This window comes from Phacochoerus africanus, chromosome 3, assembly GCF_016906955.1.
Source record: "Phacochoerus africanus isolate WHEZ1 chromosome 3, ROS_Pafr_v1, whole genome shotgun sequence".
NCBI lineage: Eukaryota > Metazoa > Chordata > Mammalia > Artiodactyla > Suidae > Phacochoerus > Phacochoerus africanus.
The window spans coordinates 188,882,929-188,897,247 of record NC_062546.1 but is presented as its reverse complement, the minus strand read 5'-3'; the positions used below and the strand labels follow the sequence as shown (position 1 = coordinate 188,897,247).

Genomic DNA, 14,319 nt, shown 5'->3' with positions numbered 1-14,319 from the left:
TTGCTGATTCATTCTTTAACTGAAAAACAATTTTGTGGAGTTCCTGTTGTGCTGAAGCAGAAACAAACCCGGCTAGCATCCATGAAGACATGGGTTTGATCCCTGGCCTCGCTTAGTGGGTTAAGGATCTGGTGTTGCTGTGATCTGTGGTATAGGCCAGCAGCTATAGCTCTGATTTGACTTCTACCCTGGGAATGTCCATATGTTGGGGGTGTGGTCCTAAAAGCAAAAAAAAAAAAAGTAAAAACAATGTTAAAATTTTCTATGTAATGATGTTACTAAAATTCAGTAAAATATTGAGTATATAAACTAAAATTTGCATCAACCAGGCAATTTGTGCCCTATTTTATTTTTAAATTTCAAACACAGAAAGTCCAAATGGTATATAGAATGATAAAATTGAAGTAACTCAAGTTCTGTCTTTTCATCTTTCCAACCACCATGCTGTCATTATTTTGAACTTAACTTTTAGATGCAGGAATACCTAGTAATTGGGGAATTGAAGACACAAACTGCAGCCATAGTGAGCTGGATTGATTTCAAACAATTCCAACCTCTTTGAATGAAATTGCACTGCTGAGGCTGTGTGTTTGGAGATTGACTGTAAAACTAGGAGTTCTCTAAATTAACTTTTGTGTAGAATACCATATTTATGAAATGATAAGTAAAAATTTTTGCTAATCTGAAGCCTATATTACTATTACTAGTGTCACTGTTTTGTTATTATTATTATATTATTATCATTAAAATGACAACTGCAGTAGTTGTTCAGAACTTAGTTTGAATAAAGATACTTTTGGGGGAAGAATAGTTTTGCACTGTTCTAATTGCCAGAACATAGTGATCATATAAAGCAGATAGATTTCTAGTTGGTTTTATTACTTTTAATGTTCATAGACAATGCGCCCCCACATTGCCTTCACCTAAAGCAGACCACTCCCATTTTCCACCATGACTATGGGAAATCTTAGAACAAAGCCAAATCCAGACAGTAAAGAGTATTTTTTTCCCACTCATTCATAGACTACTGCTCAGCTTTGTTATTTAGAGAGCACTCGTGGTGCCTGGTAGGTGATAACTATAGTGGACAAGGGGAAGTGACACCCAGAGGGAAAGGCAGGTGAGTTCATAGAATTCAGCTGGGCCAGGGTGCCTGCCAGATTCATCCACACTGTTGGTGATTCCTAGAAATGCTTTGCAGGTAGAAGTGCTGCTTTGCGGAGGTTGGGCCCTGTGTTAGGAGGTTAGGGCAAGAGCCAGCATTTCTAGATCTACCCAAAAGTGGGTAAGACAGAAAGAAAGTCTGTTCTTAGAGAACACACAGTCTAAGTAGAGCAAGCATCAAATAAATTCATAAACATTGTGGTAGTAAAGAATTTGTTTTAATATAGTTTATAATCTAAGAAGCTCATGCTAGGTAAATGTGTATGGAATGTTAGGGAAATTTTTCTGGGAGAAATGATACCTGAACTGACTTTTAAAAGAAGAGGAGGCATCAGTGACCTAATGGATTTGTCCTGTTGTGGCTTCAGACATGACTCTTGGGTACATAAGGTATTTGGGGGTGAGGGCACTCCCAAAGATCCCTTTAAATTAAAGAACATCATATTAGCCCAGATTTACCGAGCATCCACCGTGTGCCAGGCAGAATGCCCAGTGACTCGTCATCTAATTTTCTTTCTCAGTGCAGTTCCTGGGGTATGTGCTATTATCATCCTCATTTTACCAAGAGTGGGGAACCAAGGCTTTGAACAGCCAAGGGACTTGCCAAAGCTCATCAACTACTAAGTGATAAAGATCAGATTTGAATACAAACAGTCTGACTTCAAAGTCTAGCATTTAATCTTGCAATCAATCGTCTCCTAAAAACAAATGCAAGAAGATGGATCACTGTTCACTTGAAGCCCTTAGTTCCCTCTCCCTAAGCTGCATGTAAGACTATGTGTGTTCAGCTGAACCAGGGTTGGCAAGGGTGAGGATCTTTACCAGCGACCATCCCAATGGATAAGATTCAGGCTTTGTGTTCAGATACCATCTCTGTTACTTCTTGACAATATGACCTTGACTGAGTCATTAACCCTTTTCTGAACTCAGTTTTCCCATGCATAACATGGGACTAATAAAACCGAGGTCTCAGAATTGTTTTGGAGGTTGAATGCAAATAAGGGGACTAGCCCCTGACACACAGTAGGCACTTTTTACATGCTACTCTCACAAATGTCAGAGAGTTAACTAAACAGGGCATATCACAGCTGGTTTCCAGAGAAAATGTAGCTTGCATTCAATTTTGTTCTTCCACAGCAACATATTTTGAATCCTAAGTAAAAGACCCCAGGATCACTATTTATTTTAAACAACAAACACCTGTCATTGCTCAAATTAGAAACACTTGCTGAACCATGCGACAAAATATTTATAAATTCACAAATGTGTTTTAATTGCTGCGAAGTAAAATGAACTCAGCTGTAGTTTTTCACTTTACGGGAAAAAAAAAAGGCTTCTTCCTTTCTCCTCAATCCTAATTAAAATGGTTTAACATTGGATTTGTGCAGCCAACTATAGGATATCTGTGATAAAGGAAACTTTGGGTATTGGAAGGAAAGGAAGCTTGAGGTGTCACAGAAGTGGCTTCATATGAAAAAGCACTTCACCTTTCAGATGAAAATAAGGCAAAGACAGCATAACTCTGTTTTACCTCGTAATTCCTACCCGCAGTGGGAAATCCAGTACCTAATTTGTGAAATGTGTTTTCCTTTTCATTTGATAATGTAAGTCTGAAGGCATCCATGCAATTACTCATATTTTTTTTTGTTTTTTTCCTAGAGTCCAAGGGAAAAATAATAGCAAATTTATCTAAAAGAATAAATATGCAGTTCCACTTCTACTGGTGATGGCTTTTCAGTAATTGTATCTCTGACCCAATTTTCTACTAGACTTTTCAACACTAAGATTTAAAGTGTTATTTCCATCTAATTTAGCATAATTTCTGGTGGAAGAGTTATGAATTGAAAACATTCAGGTCAAATGCAACCTACACATATGTTTTGTTTAGTGTTTGAAATTTTCAAGTAGATATAATTTTTAAAAAGTTGGGATGGGAGTTCCCGTCGTGGGGCAGTAGAAATGAATCCAACTAGGAACTATGAGGTTGTGAGTTTGATCCCTGACTCGTTCAGTGGGTTAAGGATCCCATGTTGCAGTGAGCTGTGCTGCAGGTTGTAGACTCTGCTTGGATCTGGCACTGCTGTGGCTGTAGCATAGGCTGGCAGCTGTAGCTCTGATTAGACCCCTAGCCTGGGAACTTCCATATGCCATGGGTGTGACCCTAAAAGGCAAAAAATAAAAATTAAAAAAAAAATTGGGAGTTCCCATTGTGGCTCAGCGGTAATTAGTATTAGTACCCATGAGGACGAGAGTTTGATCCCTGGCCTCATTCAGTGGGTTAATGATCAGGCACTGTTGTGAGCTGTGGCGTAGGTTGGCAGCTGTAGGTCTGATTTGCTACAGAGCCACAGCTCCGTAGAGAAGTTCCCTAGCCTGGGACCTTCCATATGCTCTGTTTGTGGCCCTAAAAAAAAAAAAAAATTTGGAAGATTTTAACAGCTGAAATTGACTCAATACTGTAAATCAACTATACCCTAATAAAAGATAAACTTAATTTAAAGTATTGGAAGATTTTACATGAAATCTAGGTTTTGGCTCTCTATGAACAAAATGGAATATCAAGCAAGCTGGTCCTGCTCTTCTCTATGGCAGGGGTTCTCAAAGTGCAGTTGCCACATCAGCATCCCCCAGAGATGCAAATTCACAGTCTCTTTCATGCCTGAGAGGTCAGCAATTCTGGGGTTTGGCCCAGCAACATGTATTTTAGTCACCCTCCAAGTCACTCTGTACATATAGGACCCTCTGCCCTATAGCAGCAATCTGCAGATGTCTGGAAGCAAACATCTTCTCACTGATCTTTTTTTTTTTTTTTTTTGGTCTTTTTTAGGGCGGCACCCGAGGCATATGGAGGTTCCCAGGCTAGGGGAGGCTAGGGGTCCAGTCGGAGCAGTAGCCCCAGCCTATACCAGAGCCATAGCAACACAGGATCCAAACCGAGTCTTCGAACTACATCACAGCTCACAGCAATGCTGGATCCTTAACCCACTGAGCGAGGCCGAGGATCGAACCCACAACCTCATGGTTTCTAGTTGGATTTGTTAACGACTGAGCCACAATGGGAACTCTTTCTCACTGGTCCTTGAAATTCCGGTTGGCCAAGGATCCTCTTGCAGAAATGATGGGCGTGCATGTGCTCTCTTACCTCTGACCTTCTTAGGGACAATTTCCTAGCCGGTCCCTGGGGCCAGCTTCTCAGGTATGTGATCTGTGCATTCATAGGCCCCCTTCTCAAAAGAAATCTGAGTTTGGTTTGATGCTCTGCTGTTCTGTCTTGAAAATCTTAATCCTTTCTCTTTGATTTTGTGTTTTGTAAGTGAAGTGTGATGGGACAATGGAGCAAGTATGAGAGCAGAGACAATACACCAATGGGCAGCAGGTATGGGCTCGGGCTGATGGACACAGAGAGGTTGTGAGCAGCCACGTGCTGTGCGGTTGGCCTGGGTACCACACATGTGCCTGCGACAGTCCAGAACACCATGGATCTGCAAAGGAGTGATGGGTTGTGGAGGCATTTTGATTATATGACCAGGACAGGGACTGCTGACTCTCAGGCAGTAAACTTGGTCAGCAAACAACTACAAAAGAACAGTGTGGGCATGGAACTGCAATATAGCATGTTAAGAAGTTACTAGAATTCTTCAAAAATTAGAACCTCTGGGTTTAAAAATTGCTGCACCTTTGCAAAGCAAATATTCGGAAGCTTAGAAATAGAAACTAAATTTAAAAAAGATCACATTTGATAGAATGCTATTTTCACATGAAGATTTAGATTAACCAACTCATAAGAAAACAATTTTATGATGAATGTTTCCTAGTAATTGAAGATACAGTAGTCATGAAGCCATTTTTAATTTCTTGTATGACCCCTGCAAGTAATATAAAATGTCAGAGGAAACATTGAAATGACATTGTATCAATTTACACTTAAAATTAAATTAAGGCTTACACAAAATGTATTTGGATGAAGAGTTATATTGTTTTTTAAGAGCCGAAGATACAGCATATGGAAGGTCCCAGGCTAGGGGTCGAATCAGGAGCTATAGCCGCCAGCCTACACCACAGCCACAGCAACTCAGGATCCAAGCTGAGGCTTCGACCTACACCACAACTCATGGCAATGCCAGATCCTTAATCCACTGAGTGGGGGCCAGGGATCAAACCCGGATTTCATGGATGCTAGTGGGGTTCGTTTTGGCTGAGCCATGACAGGAAATCCCCCCACATACACCTTTTTAAGAATTGTTTAGATGTTCTAAAATTTGTATTTCAAAATATCTTATCAAAAATGTCTCCCAATATTGTGAAAATGTAAAATACTCTTAAATAACACTTAAAATACTCTTAAATAACTCTATAGTAACAGTTGCATCAGAATAAGGACCTTCCCAAAGTTAAAATTTTGAAAAATCATTTTCCATATTTCATTTGCTGAAAACAGTTGCTTTCAGTTATATTGACGGAGACTGAAGTTGCTGAAAGTATAACTTTGATTGATCTAATAAATGAATAGGCAAAAAAGAGAGTCAGAAAAATCTCATAATCAATCAAATTACTAAAGTTGTCCTTGTTAATAAAAGTCTTTAATTAGTATTATTGTTTATTGCATAAAAATACAACACCCAAATTTATTTTTGTAATTTATGTTTATATTGTTTCTTATGTATTACTGCTACCTCTATTACATTTCATAGTAATAAACTATTTTTAAAGACCAAAGCTTTATATTTTAGTAACTTAAGTGGCATTTTCCTCCCTGCTTTTTGAACAAGAGGTCCTGAATTTTTATTTTGTGCAGGTGCCAAAAGTTATGTAGCTAGTCTTGTCTGGGACCTTTGTGGCAGCAACCCTTAGGAGCAGACATAGTAAACACAAACAACAACAACAAAGTCGGAAAACCAAATTTCAAGACGCAGCTCAGAGACACTCTGAAAGGTATTTTATATTTTCAGTGTCTTGAAGGCCGAAAAAGAGCTGAGCTTGTTATAGGGTTAAAAAGACCAAAGAGGAGTTCCTGCGGTGGTGCCAGGGCATCGGTGACATCCTTGGAACACTGGGACACAGGTTTTGCTTCCCAGCCCAGAACAGTGGGTTAAGGATCCGGTGCTGCAGCAGCTGCAGCAGAGGTTGCAACTCTGGCTCAGATCTAATCCCTGGCCCAGGAACTCCATATGCCTCAGGACAGCAAAGGGAAAAAAAAAAAAAAAAAACAAACCATATGTATATATGTGTGATATATGTATATATCAAATAGACATGACAAAGAGACGTAATACCCAAACACTGACTGCATATCATGGATGGGGGGAAAAAATTAAAAAGGTAATTTGGGAAATTTGAATGTGGACTAGATATTAGATGATGTCGCTGGGCAAACATTTAATTTATTGTGATAATGGTGGTTGGTGAGGTTATATAGGAGAATGTCCTGCTCTTAGGAAAGGCATGACATTTTTGGGAGGACAGTGTCAAGATGCTTCTCATATGGTTTAACAAGAGAGAGGGTGGTGGTGGGGAGGTTGCAAGATCATGTGGCTAAATGTTAACAGTTGAGGGTCTAGCTAAAACGTGCCATGTTCATTGTATTATTTCATTTCTTTGAAGTTTTTCAGATTAAAAAAAAAAAATGGAGGAAGCAAACAAATGCCCGGGCACAAGGTGGCTTTTTGCCAAGTGGGTCATATCGCTTATTTATTCAGACATGGGTAGTTGTTGCAAGGATGTCTTTGATTTCTAATAATCCACTCAGCTATTCTCTTACGGTTTATATACTTTTTAATGTATATGCTATTTGTTAATTAAAATGTTTTAAAATGGTGCTCTATAATTGAGCAAGCAATACCAAATGTGATGTATTGTTCTTCTGTTGAGTGAACATATGTCAGTGCTTTTGAAGTGCGAGACTTTGGCCAATTAATCACATAATCACTTTCCTTTTGTTTGTTTTGCACATTAGATTCCAAATTTAAATAAAACATTTAGTATGAAAGAGGAGCAGGAGTGATATGCAGAAATGTAACTAGAAATGTCTTTCACAAGGATGGACCCAGGCCTCATGTACCTTGAAACTGATGTAATTCAGACGACCCTCCTTCAGGAAAATAATACAAAATTCAGCCGGAGAGTGAATACTGATTTAGAAAATGTTTAGGAAGTGAGCACTCAGAAACTTGAGTTTCTTTGTCTTTAAGAGAAATCTGCCTCTGGGGGTTATTTTTCATTATTTAAGTTGGGACAAAAGAAAAACTTTATGTCTTGATTCCTCTTATTTTAATCATTATTATATTTACTATCTTCTTGTTGCTTCTCCTGGACACCTCCAATGACAGTTTTGGCTTTTTTTTCCCTTGACTTAAGGGATCAAACCTTCTTTCTTTGCTTCTAAAGAAGCGTTGGAAGAGAAGCATTCAATCTACGCCCTAGCAGGATGAAAAAGAGAGGATTAGGGTAGAATCTCTGACTTCATCCTATTAAAATGACATAAAATAATACATACCCCACTAGCATCACCAGACTCAGAGTCTAGCACATGGCCGGGTACCACGTAAGAGCTCATGAGTGACAAAATCAAGTTTGGCTTAGTCCTCCCAATAGCTTTTGGAGGTAAGAATTATTATTCCCACTAGGTAACCGAAAAAAAAAAATTCCCCAAGTTCAACCAGAGAGTAGTGTCATCTGAGAGAGAATTTAAATTCGATTTAAATTTGGTATTTTGTGTTCCCAAAGCCTGTGCTCCTAACCATTACCCTCTGCCGGACTAGCCGATGGGAACAACTTATTCCACAGATAGGAGATGCAAATGATTGCCCTTTGAGTTCAGGGATCTGAAGTCTTTTCATGCTTCTAATGAAGGAGGTATAATACAAAATAGTTGAATTTTAGGGAATGTCTAGAGAAAGAGGTCAAAAAGAATACACCCACCAAGGCTTACACGGCTTAGGCTCTTGCTTCAAGCAAGATCATCCCTTCGTACTTAGCGCATGCAAACTCTCCAGCACTCCAAAAGGGGAAACTAGAAAATGGTATTCTTCATGAATAGAAAAATGCATCTGGCTGATGTACGTTCATTTTTTTTCACATTAATTTTCATACTTAAGTCACTAAATTAATGCAATTTCCTAGTTCCTTTTCCTAATTAAATTATTTTCTCTCATCTCAGCCAGCTAAGCTTACTAAGATAGGTTAGGAACACAGACATTTTTGGTTTTTTGAAACAACTCTTTCTGCTCCATTTTAGAGTGGCTTTATGAAACTCATGCTTCAAAGTAAATCAGCTGCTCCCTCTCCTCTCTCTCTCTTTCTCTTTAAGGAACTGACACACCTAAATAGATACACCTCAAGATTTCACTTATAAATGAACATATCCAGGCTCAGATTTTTTTTTTCTTCCTGTAAAAAATCATATGGAAAACTTCCACCCTCTTCCAACTTTGTATTAACTCCAAATCAGTGTCCATTGGCCTGTCTTGATTTGGTATCAAACCCCAGACAGGTGAGTAGCAAAATTTAAATAGGTTTCAGGACCAGCTAAAAAGGGACAGCCACTGGTGGATAAAAAACAGTTAATCTTTTGAAGGCAGCATCTGAGAGCATTTGGTAAAATCAAGCCGCCCTCGCATGGCCAGCAACCTTGGTTCTCATTAGACCTTTCTTTCCGGCATGAAAGGCCTCTGCCTTCATTTCATGACACTGTCCATGGACCCCTTTTCTGCAGTACACAAAACAGATATGTTTTCCTTCTAGGTCTGGCAAACAAGTCTTGTCTTTCATTATAAAGACAAGTTTATTGATGTTGAGACAAGCCGAGTTCCTCTTTCCACTTGTGTTTGAATTCCTGGGCTGTGGCTGAGGCTGTCTGGAAGGAAGCAACGAATCACTACGGGCCTCTAGTTCAGACCTGATAATTTGGAATTCAAGCTTCTTCCTAATAACTCAAGACATAGAGCAAATAATAAATCCTTCAACTTTGGCTAAAATGTTTTTCTTACCTGGGAGTAGTGGGTGGAAAAGCTGAAACTATTTTTAGCTATTGTCTGACTTTGAAATGGCAGACATCATCATCAGTTTCAAAACAATTTTTATAGTGTTAGAAATATAGGTAGTATTTTTATTTTAAAGATTGGATTATAGTTGATTTACAATTTACTTTCAGGTGTACAGCAAAGTGAATCAGCTATACATATACTTCTATCCATTCTTTTTCAGATTCTTTTCCCATATAGGTTATTACAGAATATTGCTAGAGATCCCTATGCTACATAGTAGGTCCGTGTTAGTTATCCATTTATACACAGTAGTGTAAACATGTTAATTTCAAACTCCTATTTTAACTCCCCACCATGCTTCCCCTTTGGTACTCATAAATTTGATTTTGAGATCTGTGAGTCTGTTTCTGTTTTGTATGTTCATTTTTATCATTTTTATTTATTTTTTATTTTTTATTTGTTTGTCTTTTTAAGGCTGCATCCACGGGCATATGGAGGTTCCCAGGCTAGGGGTCCAATCGGAGCTGCAGCCGCCGGCCGACACCAGAGCCACAGCAATGCGGGATCCCAGGCGCCTCTGCGACCTACACCACAGCTTACCACAACACCGGATCCTCTACCCACTGAGCAAGGCCAGAGATCAAACCTGCAACCTCATGGTTCCTAGTCAGATTCATTAACCACTGAGCCTCGATGGGAACTTCTGTATCATTTTAAAAATTAGATTCCATTTGAAATATGGAATGTATACATAAAGTATTCTCTTTCCTGCTCTCTCCTTTGGGAAGGCCTCCACCCCCACATTTCTTTTTGTTCGTTTGTTTCTGTTTTTTTTTTTTTTTTTTTTTTAGGGCCGCCTGCACCTGCAGCAGATAGAAATTCCTGGGCTAGGGGTCAGATCAGAGCTGCAGCTACCAGCCTACACCATGACCACAGCAACACCAGATCCAAGCCACGTCTGCAAACGACTCTCATCTCATGGCAGCACTGGATCCTTTAACCCACTGAGTGGAGCCAGGGATCAAGCCTGCATTCTCGTAGACACTAGGCAGTTTTTTAACCTGCTGAGCCGCAATAGGAAGTCCTGCCCCACATTTCTTGGGAGTAGAGAATGAGATCCTTTTGGTTTGCCTTTCTGAGCCACAGTTATGATGGACAGTTTCTTGAGGCTCATTCTTACACGCCCTTCTTGGAAGACACCCTAACTAAACTATACTTGGGAAACTGGATAAGACACTCTGCCATCCAGGGTACAGCCAAGATACCATTCAGCTACTCAAAGCTCTTTGGAGAAGGGTGAAACATGTTTGTTTTCTAAGAATAAAAATCTCTGGAAAATCACTTTTGTAGTTTTATTTCCTGTGGCAGATGCCAAGGTAAAAATTAGGGCCCATCTATTAGGCAGCCATTCACTGCACTTTATAGTAAAAGAACTCTATATAATACTGCATTGTCTTTCTTTACCACTATTATGTTAATGCAGTGGTAACAAATAACATTAACAGATGAAATTTATGCTAAATTTAGTAGAAGCCATGGACTTTACATGAGCCTATAAATTCTCCCTAACCAAATGCAGTCATTACTCAACAGATATTTGTTTAATGTGCCAACATGAAGAAACCTGAACTTAAAATTCCCTTGAAACCTTGCTCCAGTGACCAATCTGCCCCATCAGAGCAACCGTGAGCAGAGAGATGCTAACACTGAATACAGGAAGCAGATGTTCGTAGCAGAGAGGATTGAAGTTTGCAAATAAACAGTGACTAATTAACCCTCCGTGATTTAGACTAGGCCACCTGGCTATTTTAGAGGTTATTAAATGGACGTAGCAGGGAAATAAAAGAATGAACTCAAGAACCTCAAAGAGTGAAGTATGGGATTTTGTTTAGGGAGCCCTCTAAGGCTGAAAACTGTGCTTGGAAACTATGCAGTAAAATAGGTCTCGGTCGAACAGGTGACAAAATGGCGCCATGAAACTGCTTATAAATGCCTTGACTTAGTCTGCAACATGCAAATTATTACAGAGTTGCCGTTAACAACAAAAATAAATTTATCTTTGGCGTCTTGGACTTTTTTCCTTTTATTTTGAGGGCTTTTCCACTGCTGGTGGAAGGAGCGCAGATGATTCCTCTCCCCCACCCCAACATTTATAAAAATAGCCCCTGTGATTCAAGATGTCTTCTACCCAAGGTCAAGTCTCGCATGAACAGCAGACTCAGAACCTGTGTCACTTTACTTCTTCTTTTAGAATCGGGTTTTCCAAATATAACCAAAACTTGGCACGAATGAAACTGGTAAATGGCCATACCCAAAGCCTCAGACAAATCTGTAAATATATGTGAAGTCACACTTACCCCGACTTTTCCCAGGGTTATATTTGACAACCGTTTTGATGGATTATATGCAGATGTATGATTATAGGAGACAAATAGGATAAGGAAAAGGGGCCGGAGGGTGGTCTTGTTCTTTGCAGCTCTTCTGAAATTTCAAACCCAGGTTCTGACAATAGAAACATAAAAAGAAAGCCTGTGATTTTCTGAAAAGGAGCTTAAAAAAATTTTTTTTTTGGAGTCATAACGCTGAAAATGATGGAATTGATCTTGTAGAAGCTTACAAAACTGCAGTCAATTAAAAACATATTGCCTAGTAAGTAGGAAAACTAGATATCACGACCAGTGTGGGTTGATCGGGTCAATCTGGTACTGGTTAGGTTATCTGGTGTGGAAGTATTGCATGTGATATCCGTTCCAGATAGAGAGACGAACTGTGGATTCAGATGGATGTAACGGATGCAGATGGATATAACGGATGCAGATGGATGTAACATATCCCTTATTGTAGTATCTTGCTCATTCATCTTACATTTTATTAAAAAAAGTAGTGAAACCTTCCATCCTACCTCCAAAATAATAAGATTAGTTTCACATTCAGATATTTTTTTAAAAGACCATGCTAACACATTTCTTATCAAATACATTAATTCGGGTTTTCTTGGTTTTTAATCAATCAGATGGGCGGATTCATTCAGAAAATGTAGAATGATTGAGTTATGGATTGATGAAATAATTGAAGGGGGTGAAGGTTGGTACTGCCAAGTAATACTTAGAAAATAGTATTAACATTATCTGACTTTCTGGTAATTTTATTTAGTACATTCTTGGCCAAATGGATGCAATTAAGCAGAGCCTAGTGAAGATAAAGGGATTTAAGGATTTATCCCCTTCTGCATGGCCTCTGGCTACTTAGAGGTAGAAAATACCAGCGAATGAAAAATTGACAGTGGCAGCCAATCAGAAGAATTTCTGATGGAAAATTTCTCTCTGAACTCTAAATAAAGGTAAACTTGATTTTGTATCATCAGACTTACCACCCGGAGAGCTTTATACACAGACCATGTAGTGCATTGTCAAAAGCCTCCATGAAAATTGTCTTCGCAAGCCAAGAGTTTTATAGCCATTTTAAATTTCTACATCTAGTTGGTTCAAGTTTTTCTCGTTCAAAAACTGTTTCCCTCTAACTGCTCATTTTCACTTGTTCTTCCAGTAAGGAAGAAAACAGAGCAGAAAGAAATGTTACATCAAATAAATGGTGTGACCCAATTCAACTTAGTAAGTACATTTTGGTTAACTACTACCTATAAGACCTTTGCTCAAGTCTTGTGTTTTGAGCCTATGTTGGCACAGACTTTATTCTTAGGACTGGACCCTGGGACTGTCCAGATTCTAGCAGCTCCCTCTCTTCAAATTCATCAAGAAAAAGTAGCCCTGAGAAAGGTCTTTAGTCTATTCTAAGGTTTTGGGGAGGCCTGTTGGAGTATATTCAGTGAACAGTGGTTTAGGAGCTCTACTGACATGTATCACACTGAACTTGAACCTCTCTTTTCATGAGAAATAATAAAGCATGAGACAAAAAGTTTATACTGAAAATATTGTTGATAAAACTTTTTTAAGCCTCTGCCCATTACCATCTAAATGTTATCCATATGTATGCTGTCTATATGAGATTCTTGTCCAAAGCATTCTGCAGGAGAGTATAATTTAGTCAGCATGGAACCATTAGTAACCAAGAGTAGAGAATCAAGGTGCTACTTGAGGTAGGACTCATATGAATGTACAGAAGGGAATAGACAGGAATTTGAGGTTGAAGGGACATGAGAGACAAAGCAGAGTTTACAGGATTTTAGGTCTTGTTTTTTCATTTTTAAAAGTTTTATTGAAATATAGTTGATTTACAAGGTTGTGAGAATTTTACATACATTATATATGTGTGTGTGTATATATATATATATATATATATATATATATATAATGATTTTTTTTCCATTATAGCTGGTTTACAGTGTTCTGTCAATATTCTACTGTATAGCACGGTGACCCAGTTATACATACATGTATACATTCTTTTTTCTCACATTATCATGCTCCATCATAAGTGACTAGATATAGTTCCCAGTGCAAGAATTTCTACTATACAACAAAGTGGTTTAGTTTTACATAAACACACCTCCATTCTTTTTCAGATTCTTTTCCCATATAGATTATCACAGCATAGTGGGTAGAGTTTCCTGCGCCACACAGCAAGTCCCTGTTGCTAGGTCAAGATTATTTTAAGAGCCTCTCAACACGTTTCCCTTCTTTCTCTCTTACTTCCAAGTTATCCTTAGCTTTCAAGTTATTCTCTTTAAAGCTATTTTTTTAAGTTACATATTACTTACAATCTTGAAAACCACCAATGAATAAAATGCAAGCACTTTCCTTACAACACGTCAGGCTCATTCTCGTCATATCATTTTCCCATTCTCACCGCCACACTTCTGCAAAGCTTCTCTCTTCTGCATGACTCCACCTCCATTTGTAGGCTGCCTCAAGGCTGCCTACTTTAAAAGAATGGATAACCAACGAAGTGGATCTAGACCAGGGTTTCCTTATTTCCCGGCTAGTCTCTCAGAACCATCCCTCTCGTCATCCTTCTCCTCTCCACCCTCTCTGCCTCGGCAATTTTCAGAATGAATCCTTGCACAGAAATCTCCAGTTACACTCTTTCATCATTACCGTAGTTAATTAGCCTACAGAATCTTCACTCAAAAATGTGATATGCAGACGCAAGTTTGTCCTTCTGGTGTTTAGCTACTTGTGTAACCCTGTTATTATGTAGATTGTCAACATATAGA

The 14,319-nt window shown here is 38.8% G+C and overlaps 1 long non-coding RNA gene across 1 annotated transcript; it reads right to left on the bottom strand.

Annotated features, from left to right (window-relative positions):
- Positions 1–7,161: 7,161 nt before the first annotated feature.
- Positions 7,162–14,104, bottom strand: LOC125122277 (uncharacterized). Its single transcript, XR_007133753.1, has 3 exons — positions 13,864–14,104; positions 11,504–11,648; positions 7,162–7,580 (listed from the first exon to the last, which is right to left on the bottom strand). It is a non-coding gene; the product is annotated as an uncharacterized LOC125122277 (long non-coding RNA).
- Between the last annotated feature and the right edge of the window lie 215 nt (positions 14,105–14,319).